Below are 14,514 nucleotides of genomic sequence, written 5' to 3' on the forward strand. Positions count from 1 at the left end.
ATTACAGTCCCCATCGTGCAATCTGAAGGGCACAGCTTTGTTTAAAGGCCCATTTGAATTGATTAAATACAAGTGCATAAGTGCTTATCTGTAAAGATTAATGCAGGAGCTGAGTGAGTCAAGATCTCAGCACTCTGTGCCAGCCCCAGGGATGGAGTTCAGTGTTTTTAGTGTGTAATGGGTGATATGTAATGAGTCACTGGACTGAATGCATTCATTTATGAATGACTGCCAGTGTGTGGTGGGTCTGGCAAGCTTTGTTCTGATGCTGCCGAGAACTCAGTTCTTAAAAAATGTAGCTTTATTTGGGGTGGCCATTGCCAAGTTGCAACCCAGAAAACAAGGATTTGCTTTTAATGTAAATGGTGCACCATGAAATAATGCGACTCTTATGTCTTCTGCCAGTACTTCTGCTTCGATTCCTCCCTTCCATGGGTCAGTAATGGAATTCACTTACAAAGAAAACAGCAGAGGTAGATGGCAGTCTCCAGCAGTTGCAGGGGTCACATAATGCCTTGCTGTAATTTTAAGTAACTTTTCTTGTCCACAACTTGGCCACCATTTATCACATTTAAATTCCTGTCCCTTGTCCCTAAGGATTTCAGGGCAGCATTCAAAGTTCCCCCCTCCTTTATTTTCTTTGTCCCCCCAAACAGCATTACAACCCAGTTCTCAAAACCTCCTGACTGGTCCCTGGTCCAAAGTCAGTCCAGTTGTTCTCAGTCAGGATCAAGGACATTTTGGCTGTTGCCTTTGCCTGGTAGAACTCTCTGTCTGAAGAGACCAGGACTCCATGGGACTTCTTCCAGTTCCAGAGTCTATCAGGCAGCAATGCTCTTATGGCTGACGTCAACATCACGCTACTGGTTGATGGACCAGCCTCTTTCCTCTTGTAGATCTTTGACCATCAGCTTAGTACTTAGCACCTCTGACCTCCTCTGCTCCCCCTGGTGCTAACATTGGTAACACATTTTTTTCTTCCCCCTCTCCCTTTATTGTTTTTCTCAAAAGCTGGGAAGCCAAATTGGTCAAGGCTTACTTGCCTACTGAGTTGTAGAGATGCTATCCTAGTAGCTTGACTAAATTTGGACTTTAAAATTAGGTTTTATTGCTGTTCTATATGTAATTATTGTGAAGTGCTTTTATTTATTTGTATTATGCATATTTTGACTTTTGATGGCTGCTCTGACACCACCTTGGAAATGGCGGGAAAGTGGATTTAAAAAAACACACGCCTCCTTCATTCCTTCATCCAAGTTATCCATCAGCTATTCCCATCCCCTCTCTTTGTTAAATAAATCTTTTATTCTGGTTAAGTTATCTCTGCCTTGGTATTATTATTATTTGTGCCTCATATAACAGGGGTTTGGCAAGAAAGTTTCTAAAATAATGGGCATCCTCCACCTTCTGAGAATATAACAAGGCTGAGGTGAAAATGGCAGGAAAAATCTGACAAGCCTGCTAAGCGAGTGGTTTCCCTGCCTGGATGAATTGAGGAAGGGTGGGGGTTTGTCACAGCAATAAACTGATTTCTGTATACCTGATTATTGGGAGGAGATTGATGGGCTCAACAGACACAAATACTCTTAGGCAGGCTTAAAATTAAAATTACTGCTGATGCTCATACTTGGCATAGGTTAACTTCTTCCATTTTTGGCAAAGATTAGGTTTTTTTCTTATTATGTAGTTTGATTATGGATTATACCAGCAGTAAAGCCTGTTGTGCTAAATGATACAACCTGCTCAAGGCAGCTGTTGGTGGCAGGCACAGACAGCAGCGAGGCAGGATCTGCGTGCCTTGGGAAGAGAGTTGGAGGGGGGCAACCCTGGGTGCTGGATAGTTTTCCTTTTAAAAAATATTTCGATGATGTGTCTTTGAAGCTTCACAGACTTGATATGAAAATCTATACTGATTCTGATATCAAGTCTGTGAAGTTTCAAAGACACATCCTCTAAATTGTTTTAAAAAACAGAAAAACTATCCAGCACCCTTGTTTTCCAAGGCCTGCTGGTCTTGGGAAGTGAGGTGGGGGGAACAATCCTGGGTGGTGGACTGAGTGCACTCAATCCAGCAGCCGGGATCGGGCTCTCCTTTCACCCCCCCCCCATTCACTTGCCAAGGCCCACAGGTCTTGGGAAGCAAGATGGGAAGTATGATCCTGTGTGCTGCGCTCAGTCCTGCATGCAGGATGTGTCCCCCTACTTTGATTTCCAGGGTCTGCAGGCCTTGAGAAGCAAGGTGTGTGTGGGGGGAAGAGACCACCCCAAAAGAGCTCAGAGAGAAGAGGCGGAGGGGCAGTCTTTTCCCGTCGCTGCTGACCCAGCCCAAAAGGGTGGAGGGCAATCTTGCATGCTGGCTGAGAAGCCAGGCATTTAAGATCATGCCCACTCCCCGCCCCCCCAAACACCTCTTCAGTCTCAAATGAAATGTGTGGCGATTGACTACTGGCTAGGAGTGTGTTGTTGCCATCCTTAGGCAATGATGTCTTTGGACTGTATAGGTCCGTGGTGGCGAACCTTTGGCACTCCAGATGTTATGGACTACAATTCCCATCAGCCCCTGCCAGCATGGCCAATTGTCCATGCTGGCAGGGGCTGATGGGAATTGTAGTCCATAACATCTGGAGTGCCAAAGGTTTGCCACCACTGGTATAGGTATATATGGCCAGGACTGTTATATAGATCCTCTTAGAGTGCTATACTCTTCATTCCTATTTCTGTGTGAATATATGATTACAGGAGAAGAATTGCATCTCATTTCACATTCCACATTAGTTCTATTGCGCCTTCCCTGGAAGTCTCCATAGGTTCTCCCATTTTCCTGCTTTCTTCCTACCCACCAATCAGTCTACCTCAGTGATGGCAAACCTTTTCTAGACCAAGTGCCCAAATTGCAACCCAAAACCCACTTATTTATCGCAAAGTGCCAACACGGCAATTTAACCTGAATACTGAGGTTTTAGTTTAGAAAAAACAGTTGGCTCCGAGGCGCACGTTACTCGAGAGTAAGCTTGGTGCTAGTCAGTGACTTTGCTTTGAAGCAACCGTGCAACTCTTCCAACTGGTGAATCACGACCCTAGGTGGGTTTACTCAGAAGCAAGCCCCATTGCCAGCAGCTGAGCTCACTCTCAGGTAAAGGATCATGCTTTAGTTCTTCCCATGAAAATCAGTGGGGTTTAACAGTGCTTTCCCCCCCACATGACGCACTCTGTGCACACGTGCCCACAGAGAGGGCTCTGAGTGCCACCTCTGGCACCCGTGCCATAGGTTCGCCACCACTGGTCTACCTTTTTCTGTCTCCTTGTCTTTGCTGTTCTCATTAACAGGTGCTGATTACAGTTGCAGGCAGCTAGGCCAAACCAAGTTGCATGGTGGGGAACCTGTAATGACTTATAGAGTGGCACTTACCCGTACTTCCTCCTGTATCCCCTGGCAAAACTGTTGTGGTTGCCTAGCAGCAGATACTGAGGGAATTTGTTTTGTAAAGTTACAGGTATAAACTCTGTTATTTGTGGGATTTTTAAGCCTCATATTTTTAATTTTTTAAGAAAAGATTTTAGTTTTTTCAGCAAATCTGGGACTTTTCTCCAAAACACATAAATAGACATAAAACTCAGAGCATGAAATATTGGCAATTTCAAACATGCAGGAAAATGTAGACAAAATCTGCTTAATATGGGATGCTGTGTGGTTTCCGGGCTGTATGGCTGCATTCTAGCAGCATTCTCTCCTGACATTTCTCCTGCATCTGTGGCTGGCATCTTCAGAGGATCTGATGATCTGAGGTCCAACCTTTGGCTGTTCCCGTAGAGATTGTCAATTATATCTGCTGATAGGAATATTTGGTAGGATTTTCATGTATACACAATTTTGCAAAGGACCATGAAAGTATTAATTTTCCACTGTTAGTTATTTGTCTTAACCCCTTCTGTGCCACTCTTTTAAAAATACCTTGTGAGAGAATGTGGTATTAATCATTGCATGCTTGCCTTACCATTCATATATAGATATGTTTGACATGCAAGGCTAGACTGTCTTGCTTATAGAATTTTTCAGGTTTCTTGTAAAAGTTACAGTCTCCTTTATTCTTTCTTGAACAGCCATGCCAGTCATAGTGAAGGAATGTATTGTTTATTGTTAGAATTGTGGCTAGAAAGGTTGGTTTTCTGCCAAACTGGCTCTCAACTCACAATGCCTCACAGCTGATTCAATACCTAGAAAAAATCCCATTGCGAAAATAGTGTCTTTCAGAGTGTGTTCAGAGCTGGATCATATCACACCTTTAGACAGCATGAATTAGAATGGTCAGTAAAGTCATGAGTTGGCCTAATGTCTATATAAACCAGCCACACCCTATAACCTATAGGGTTGCCAACTTCAACATGGGGCCTGGGGGTCTCCAGGAATATCAAATCATTTTCCAGCTACAGACACTAGTTTTCCGGGGGGGAAATGGCTGCTTCAGTGGGTGGACTCCATTTCATTGTACTCTGCTACCAAATCTCCAGGAATTTCCCAGTCCAGAGTTGGCAACCCTACCTCTGAATCTCTCAAGTTTGGCATTCAGTTAGACTTCTTTTCTACTTTTTTTTTTTTTGCAAAACTTTGGCTAAGAAGCTTGGAAACTTAACTTTTTTTCCTTAAAGTCAGCCGAGGTAGAAGAAAACAAAGAAGAATCAGTTTTTATACCCAGCTTTCTCACCTTCCTTTCTCTCTCCCACATTCAACAGGCACCTTGTGAAACAAGCGGGGCTGAGAGTGTTCTGAGAGAAATGTGTCTAGCCCAAGGTCACCCAGCAGGCTTCATGTGGGATGAAAGGAGAGTCAAACCTGGTTCTCCAGAGTCCACTGTTCATAAGGAGGAGTGGAAAATCAAACTTGGTTCTCCTGGAGTTTGGACTGGAGTCTGCCACCCTCAACCACTACATCACATTGACGTGATATATGACATGTATTGTACATTATTACAATATTTAGCAACAGCAGCAAGGATTGTTCTTGCTCAAAATTGGAATACTAGTAAAATTCCTAAAATTTCGGATTGGCAAATAAAAGTCTTAGACTTAATCAAAGTGGCAAAATTAACAGGTTTCAAAGTTTTAGAAACCCAAGACAATTTTTTGGAACAATGGACACAATGGTTTATATACTTAGACAAAAAATATAATCAGAAATATGTTATATTGGAGTTATTATAAGATATTATAGATAATACTCTGATGAATAAATGAGTTTTGAAAGAGAATTGTAATGTAGATAGACAGCAAAGCACACAGTGGGAAGCTTACCACTATATGTTTTTTGTTATTTGTTGTTGTTGTGGCTGTTTTTTTATGTAATGTCTTTGTTTCGTTATGTGGTCATATGTACTTATGTGGCCATTGATGTTTTGTATATGTATTTGTTTGTCAATAAAGCATTTTTAAAAGATATATGACATGTATGCTCATACAGGGTTGATTACACAGTATTCTGTTATATCTTCAATAAAGTTTTGTTGAATCAAATAGACAGATTATTTTTAAGTAAAAGTTTTAATTAATACCTTGACTATTTATCAACTGAGAAATACAGGGTTTCACTTTGAACCTAAAACAAATAACCAAACCTCAACACCTCACCTCTCTCAAAGACTGGTGTAGTGGTTAAGAGCATGTGGACTCTAATCTGAAGAACTGGGTTTGATTCCCCACTCCTCCGGTTGAGTGGTGGAGTCTTATCTGGTGAACCAGATTTGTTTCCCCAATCCTACTTTCCTGCCTGGTAACCACAGTTCATTCAGAACTCTCTCAGCCCCACCTGCTTCACAACGTGTCTGTTGTAGGGAGAGGAAGGGAAAAGGAGTTTGTAAGTCCCTTTGAGTCTCCTTGAGGAGAGAAAGGTGGGGTATAAATGCAAATACCTAGCAGCACTGTGTTCTAGTGGTTAACATATTGCTTTCAGTCAGTCTAAGAGGTGACTCCATGTGGCTGTTTAAAGTCATGCCCCCTCACAGCTGGGTCTAAGCAACCACCACAAAGTGTTCTGCTCCAATCCTTGTTGCTTGTTTGCTGAGTGATGCACCAACAGTCGTAAAGATAATGTTTGAATTTACCTTTAAAATGATTGGTTGGTTCAATGCACATATACAATTGATAACTGAACGAGTGCAGGAGAAACATCGACATGCACAGGTAGCCTACTAGTAACATACTGTGAATGAGCACAGAAAGGCATCAGGGAAACAGCTAGCCAGGGACACAGCTAGTGCAGCTAGCCAGCTAGCCACACAGCTATTACATAGTCATAAGCCACCTCACAAGCAGTTCAAGATGTTTTCCGTGCAAACAATCAGATTTGGGGATCAACTCGTCACATTCATAACCGTCAATCATGATTAAGTTCAACTGCTGAAACTGCGTGCAGAAAAACTTGCAGCATCCCTCCCGTGTGACCAAAAGCTATTGCTTACAACCATTTCTCCACAGCACACAGTGAGAAGCCTCTTCCCGTGACCAGCACGGCAGATTCTGCCCTGAGCCCTGACTGTTCCCTCTTCAGAGTATCCTACTATCCTGCCATGTCATCCCAGCCAGCAGGCTTTCTTTTTGCAGCAGAGAAGAACAGCTTGACTGGCTGCTCTGCATCTGTCACTGTCAACATGCCTTGACTCAGCCAACCCTTCAGGCAGCCATCCAAAAACACAGCCACTGCCAAAAGTGCAAGAAACAGGCTGATGCACACGGACGGCCCTCCCCCACCACCTCCACTGCTGCCGGCAGTTATGTCACTCTCCAGCTCTCTGGCTTTGATGGATGCCAAGCCTGTGCAATCTAATAAATGTCACATTACTCACTCTCCCCTGGCAAGCGCTGTGTCTGTGGCCTGTTACTCATTCCCCGCTCATGATTCACCTGCCAAACCACTGGCTTCTGGCCACTTTCTGAGTGTCCATAGAAAACAGATTATTGGCTTTTTCTGTAATCCTGCTCTTGTGGCCTTTCTTATGGCCCCACCTGGTTCCTGAACAACCACAGAACTCTAGCCAAAGCTCTCAAACTGAGATCATTGGCTTCCATGCAAGTTGCCCTCTCAGACAAGGTTACTGCTTGTGCCTTATGTTTTTCCAGAATTGGTATGTCAAAAAAGGAGATATAGCCCGAATGTCACAGTATGGGATGAACACCAAGGCATAATTCCAAAAGTCCCAGCTGTATGTCAGCTGAGCTAGGTCCTGTGAAATGGTCACTAGTGCAAAGATTAAGCTTCAAATGTGGTGACTGGAACCAGAAGGCTGACTTGTGCTGCATTCCCTAGTGCCAGTGTATTGTTCAGAATAGAGTTTTGATATTGCACTTGGGAAGCCTGTCAAGCCATGAAGCTGTGTGATCTTTGTAGGGTCTGGAGTTCTCCTGAAATTACAGCTGATCTCCTGACTTAAAAAAACCAGTTCCCCTGGAGACAATGGCAGCTTCAGTGAGTAGATTCTGGGGTATTATACTTGGTTGAGATACCACCCCAAATCCTGCCTTCCCCAGGCTCAACCTCCAAATTGTCCAGAATTTCCCAATATAACAGAAGGCCTTGTCACCATTTCTCAGCCTAACTTATTGCACAGGTTTGTTGTGGGGACAAAATAGGGGGGAAACGCGCACACATGCCATCTTAGAGGAAAGGTGAGATACAACTGTGAAAGGCGTTTTCTCCAGCTCCATTTTAACTTCATGCCAAAGTCTACCGCTCCTTTACCTCCCCCCAAGCCCAGAATCAGGCCTTCTATAGAACAGTTATTGCTACATCAAATACTTCTCCAGGGTCCACTTGTCAGAAAGACAGGGCAGAGTAACAATATGTCATCACTCTTCCCTGCAAAGGAAATGGTGATAACAAAGTTTACACATCCCCTGTACTTGAATTCTTCATTGTACCATGATGCATTGATGGTATAGCACTGGTGATCAACAAGAAGAGCACAAATGGCCGCACCAGTTGGAGCAGGGAGATGAAGAAAAATAGTGGTGCAGTTCCAATATGTTAATAACTCTTACATGTTTCGTACTGAGTTTCCTCAGGGGGATCTTTGAAATATAAAGGCAGCAATCCTCCCACTAAACCAGTTTTCAACATATTGGAATAAATTGCACCTTTGTTTTGTTTTGTTTGTTTTACTATGTCACAGCACTGGGGAATCTTAGGGCTGGGGTTCCTAAACTGTGGGGAATGCTGCCTCCCCAAGGGAAGTCTGGGCAGACTCTGGATGATTTTTTTTTTGCATGTTTAGGCCCTAAAAACGCCAACCACCCTGCCTAAAGTTTAGGCTGGATTCATGGAATGAGTGGCTCATAAGATCTTTTCCAAGGAAGGTATGACAGCAAAGATTTCAAGAACCACACTGTCCTAGGTGGTTCAAAATGTGAACAATATTGCTTTAATTTTGTACACAGTTAAATGCATACATGTTCCAGCAATATTCATGGGAGTGCGTACACTCTCAAAGAGCTCTACCTCCTGCATTTCAGAATAGATCCTGGGTGGGGTTATACAGCAGCTAGAAAGATGCTCTACAAGCAGCCCATAGACCTGTGTCTTAACTCTGGGGGCAACTGCAGTGGGATGTTTGGCAGCAGCAAGCACCATGACGAAGGGGAAATGGCAGTGGGGCGTGAAACTTATTCTGAGGAACAAGAGCTTTCTTGGCGATGGCCCCACTTCTGTGGAAACATCTTGCTGAAGAGGTGCATAGACATTCCTGTTTTCTGAACTTTTTGTAAAGGATACTAGTCTTCCTGTTTCAGTTGGCATCTTTTAAATACAGGTTTTCATGGCCATTCTGTATCTTTTTAAACCTTGAGCTGTACTAGTGCTGATTACTGCATATATTGTTTTCTGAATCAACTATAGACTAATAGTGCTAGCAACCAAATCTGAGGATACTTAAATCTAGTCACTAGAGCTGTGAACAGGTATGACAGATCTTTCTAAAACCAAAAAGGGCCCTAGATTTGCAGAAAAATGTGAAATTAAAAATACATTGGGTAGGGGTGGTTTAATTTTTTTAAGTGATAAACGAAGTGCCTGTAATTTTAAACAATGGATTTCTTTGGTGGCTATTGCTATCAATCACAGATTTTGCACTTGGTTCTGTCAGTAAAAGGCAGGGGGAGGGAATTTAATGCCATAATGTCTACCTCCAAAGCAGTCATTTTCTCCAGGGAAAACATCTTTGTCATCTGGAGTTCAGGTATAATTCAGGAAGATCTCAGGTGTGACTTGGAGGTTGGCAACCCTAAGCCTGGTAGCCACCTCTGACTGACTTGACTTTTATGGCTCAGGTTGGACTGCTTGCTAGTGTTCAACAGCAGCCACCCTACAAAAGCAAAAAAGTGGCGTAGCAGGGTTGGGTCTGGGGGATCCAAGTCAAATCCTCATCTTGCTATGGAAACGCATTGCTTTTGGAGCTGTCATGAATTTCCAGCCTTACCTACCTCAAAGGATTATTGTGTGGAAAAAGGAGGAGAGGAGAACAATTTTGGTCCCCTTTGTGCAGAAATATACGGAATAAAGGAAGTAAATAAATATAGCTAGGGTTTTCAGCTTCCAACTGGGCCAACTGGAGAGCTCAGATTTCCACGTGACAGAAATCAGTTCTCCTGGAGAAAGTGGCTATTTTGGAAAGTGGACTGTATGGCATTATAGTCCATTGAAATCACTCCCCATCCCAACCCCTCCCTCCTCAGGCTCCATCCCCAAATCTCCAGGTATTTCCCAACCTGGAGTTGGCAACCCTACTGGAGATGGGAGGCAGCTAAAAGATAAGTTGGTGAAGGAGAGGATGAGGTAGGGAAAGGGGAGAGGATATGGGGGCTGTGAGGAGGAAGAAAAGAGGAAATAGTGTGAGGGGGGTATAGAAGTAAATAGAGAGGAAAGTGAAGTGCCACTCATGTTCTTGAGAGTTCCCTACCATGCAAACAGGTCTGGTCCAGGGTCGGCACCCCACAACCAGGCCACAATTTGCCTTGGTAGAGGTTGCTTTGGGGAAGGGAAGCTTAAAACAGAGAGACAGAAAAAGGTAAATTTGCTGTTGGGTGGGAAAGAGATAGGGTTCCCAACTCCGGATTAGGAAATACCTGGAGATTTGAGAAGTGGAACCTGGGAATAGTTGGATTTGAGGAGGCGAGGGACCTCAGAAGGTTATAATGATTTAGACTTGATCTTCCAAAACAGTCATTTTCTTCTGGGGAACTAAGGTTGTCAGCCTCTAGGTAGCAGCTGGAGATCACCTGGAATTACGGTAGATCTTCAATGGACAGAGATCAATGCTCCTGGAGAAAATGGCTGCTTTGGACGCTTTGGCTTTATGCTGAAATCACTTCCCTCCCCCAAATCTGCCTTCCAAGACTTCCAAATCTCCAGGAATTTCCCAAACTGGAGAAGCTGCTTTGGTCAACACTTTGAAGAAAGGTGGGGTAGTATGGATGAGCTAAATAAATAACAAACATAACTGAAGATGGGAGGCAGATAAAATGTAGGTTGACGAATGGTTCAGGGAAAGTGGTCAGAGAGATGATATGGGAGCTGGAAGGATGAGGGAAATAGAAAATAGTGCAGGAAGGGGGATTCAGAGGAAAGTGACTTGCCTTCCCACAAGGCTTTGGGTATTCTCTAGTATGCAGGTGAGCCTGGCCCAGTGGCTACCTCTCCACAATAGGGCCATAGTTTTCCAGGATAGAGGCCTTGGGGGATGTGGAAATGCAGAGAGGCATATATAAATGTAGGCTGTCTGTTTTATGGGACGGAAGGAAGGATGCAGAAAAATGGGAAGGGTTATAAGCACCTGCAGGAAAGGGGAAAGGGGAACACTAGGGGAGGGGGAAATGAGATGCCTCCTTGATTTCCTTGTGGGTTCTCATTTGTTTATCTTTTGTTTATTTACATTCTTAACTGTTTTGGGCACAGAAAGAAAATAGAAACAGAAAGAAAAAGAAAACAGAACACAGAAAGAAAATAATATACAAACAAATTGTACATTTATTTATTTGTCCTGACCTGGATGTCACAAACTGACCTGGATGGCATGATTGTCATCAGATTTTGGCTGCTAAACAGGGCTGGCCCTGGTTTGTACTTGCATGGGGAACTATCAAGGAAGTCCAGGGTTGCTATACAGAGGCAGGCAATGGTAAACCACCTTTGTTTGTCTCTTGCACTAAGAACCTTGCAGGGTACTCCAAGTCAGCTACAACTTGACAGTACTTTCCACTGCCATTTATGTATTTACTCATTGAAATGATTTATATTTTTCCCTTTCTTATAAAAATAGATCCTCAATGTGGGCTTCAGGAAGTTATACAGAATTCACAACATTGCAATAAAGATACAATTAATGATACGAGGATTCATAATTTCTTCTTCAACTGGCAACTGCATCTGCATGATTAACACTACAAAACCAGCCACAAAAACCATGAACTATTACTCAATTGGATCATCTGCAAAGGTCCTCCTAATGTTCAGCATATGGCAAGAAGGTCAGCAAAGACAAGGTGAGGTGGACTTCTACATTATACTTCTACAGATAGTGTCTTCTTTTCCCCCTTCAGACTGTGGGGAAACAAGGAGGAGGAACTCTGATGGTGGTCATCCTAGTGCCCAGACAGACATATAAATAGATCCTGGTATGAGAGGCAGGGCTGAGAACCGGCAGCATGCAGAACTTCCTGTTTAAGAAATTCCCTGCAAAATGGGATATATATGAAGACAGGAGCTAATTGGGATTGTATGACTGAGTAGTCTATATAGTTACAGAGCACCCTTCAGCAATCAAAGGATGATCCAGTTATATGATACTTCAGGAATCTAGTGTCTAAATAAATAATAAAGGTCTGCTTTCAATCCACATCAGATACAAATACTCCCTCATAAATATGCACTATTAAACAGACCAGGGCAAAGATTTGCAACATGCAGAATAACTTTAGCCCTAGAAGCAGAAACAGTAACTTTATACGTGCTTTGGAATTGCAGTGGGTTAGGAATTATTCTGACCTCTAGTACCTTCATAAGACACTTTGTGTCTATATTCAAAGCAAGCCAATTGTGTAGAAACCTAATGCTGGTTCTGCTTCATAGTCTTTAAATACCACCAGTTCAGCTGAAACCATATTAGAATTAGTGTAGCATTACTGAAATTATACTGGTAATTTGCCATTTACTGCCCTCCAGTGCACAATGGCTCTTACAATATCTCCCTAAATGCACTAGAATCTGAAAAATGAGTTAGGAATATGAAACAAAAAGCCGCAGAAGGCAATGAAAGGGACATGGCTTATAGCAGTGCTAAGTGGTGAATTTAATTTCCAGCACAGACCACATTTGCACGAAAGGATAAATGATTTAATACAACAATTAGAGTGTGGAATCTTCAGTGCATGCAGGCATGGGGTTCAGGTTCTCCACCTAAGTATAGATATTGCTAATTATTCTCATGGGAATAACTCACCCTAGTTGAATTTTACTCTCTGTGGAAATGGAGGATGCTGAGATTGCTTTGCTTTGTCCTACGATTTCCATACACACTTTTGTGTCTTTAGTTTTTCACTTCTTTTCTTCTTTTTAATCCACTGATATTTTTTCTGGCTGTTTTGAGACCACCGATGTTTTTACTCCAGTGTTTTTCTGGAAGCTGGTTTGAGCCATTTTTTCCTAGTGTGTAATGCTTCCATCAGTTTTCTTTGTCTCACCTGCTCCCACCTCCATCCCACTTTTCAATGATTGGACTGTCACCTTCATTAAACCACTCCTTCTTTCCCCAAGACAGTCCCTTTCCATACAAATCACCAAAAACATTTGGAAAACGTTTTCAACCATGACCACCCCCTTTACCATGATGTATTTCCACACTCACCCCCTTGAAATGATTCCTGGTCACCATTATGTGATTGTTCCTTTTTTTTTTTAGTTCTGTGTTGTATCAATGCTTTTCTTGCTGCAATTCCCTATGCCTTAGCACCCCCCCCCCACCAAATAAAGAAAAACAAATAGAAATGATTGAAATAAATAGGCGAATGGGAATGGAGTAAGGTCAGAAAATCTTGTCGAGGAGGAAGTTCAGAGAAGCAGAGAAGTGTGGGAAACATAGTCAGTAGAACGTACAGCAACTGAAGACGTTTTCAAAATGTTTCAGCCAAAGAATCTTTTTAAAAGGAGGTTCATTTAATGTTTGAAAGCTGCCAATAAACACTTGGGGGTAACAACAATGTGGAAAATGCCATGGAGGAAATGTTTTATTTCCTGCCTCAAATCGTTTGAAAAGGTTTGAGTGGGAAGGGCTAGTGACTTCAGTTTTGTTAAAGGCTCTAGAATGTTAGTGAAAGAAGGCTGTCTGAATTCCCAGATTTCATTTTTGCAAAAAGTAAGTCTCTTGCATTATCCCTCACAGAGATATAAGGGGAAAGACATATCTTTGGGAGGAAAGAGACTAGAGACTTACTTTTTTAAAAAAGCTGGAAATGTGAAGAACCTGTTTATTATTACAGTGCTGCCGCATGACGTCAATATTTCATGGCTTTTAAAAAATAAGTTGGGGTGCTGTGATGGCACTGATAATGACACGGTGACAGCATTCTTCCTTGAAAATCCTCATTGTTTAAGCCACATTTAAAAGAACTTAAACTCACTCCACAACAGTGAAAATGCACAGGGAGGGAGAGTCTTGCACCAACTGATTCCAATGCTTGCCAATCAACTCCCAAGAAAATCGGAAGTAACTCCAGTGTGCAAAAAGAGCCCTTATTGAGTCCTCAGCCCAAAGACACATAATTTGTCACAGGTAGGGTTGCAACTCCCTACTCCCAGCTTTTATTCTCTGCCTTGTATGCACAGACATTACAGCACCAGTTGAGGGACAGTTCCAATGGGGGGGGGGGCACAATCTAGAGAACATTCAGTGCACTGAAGTCCTTTGAAATCAGCAGGCTTTAAGTGCATAATGAAGTGCCCAACAGCCTGAACACAGTGACATTTAATCAGAACTATTGATTCCAATAGGACTTCAAGATAAGTATGCTTAGAATTGCAGCCGTGCAGCCAAATCCTATTTGCAAGCAAGCCCTGTTGTGCTTAATCAATCTCAAAGTATTCAATCATCATCTTTTTAGGTATGAGGAACTTTCAAGCTGTTTTTTTGTTCTTTTGGCAAATGGAGCTCTGAGCGCATTCCCAGCTGCAGGGAAATTCAAAGTGAGAAGCAAAGCAATTATAGGGTTTTTGTACTGAGACTACGGTTCTTATTTATTCATTTACTTATTGGGTTTATTCACTGCCCTTCCCTGGAGGCTCAGGGTGGGTTCCATCATCTGATAAAACAGTACATCCATCATCTGATAAAATAGTACAAAACTGTATCCATTATTTATTTATTTATTCCCCACTTTTTACCCCAGTGGGGACCCAGAATAAGATGGGGAAAAGCTTTTGAGTGAAGAGCAAATCTTCTTTCTCTCTGCCAAACTCTCTACCAGATCTAGGTTATGACA

The sequence above is a fragment of the Sphaerodactylus townsendi genome, linkage group LG02 (genome assembly GCF_021028975.2).
Source record: "Sphaerodactylus townsendi isolate TG3544 linkage group LG02, MPM_Stown_v2.3, whole genome shotgun sequence".
NCBI classification, from domain to species: domain Eukaryota; kingdom Metazoa; phylum Chordata; class Lepidosauria; order Squamata; family Sphaerodactylidae; genus Sphaerodactylus; species Sphaerodactylus townsendi.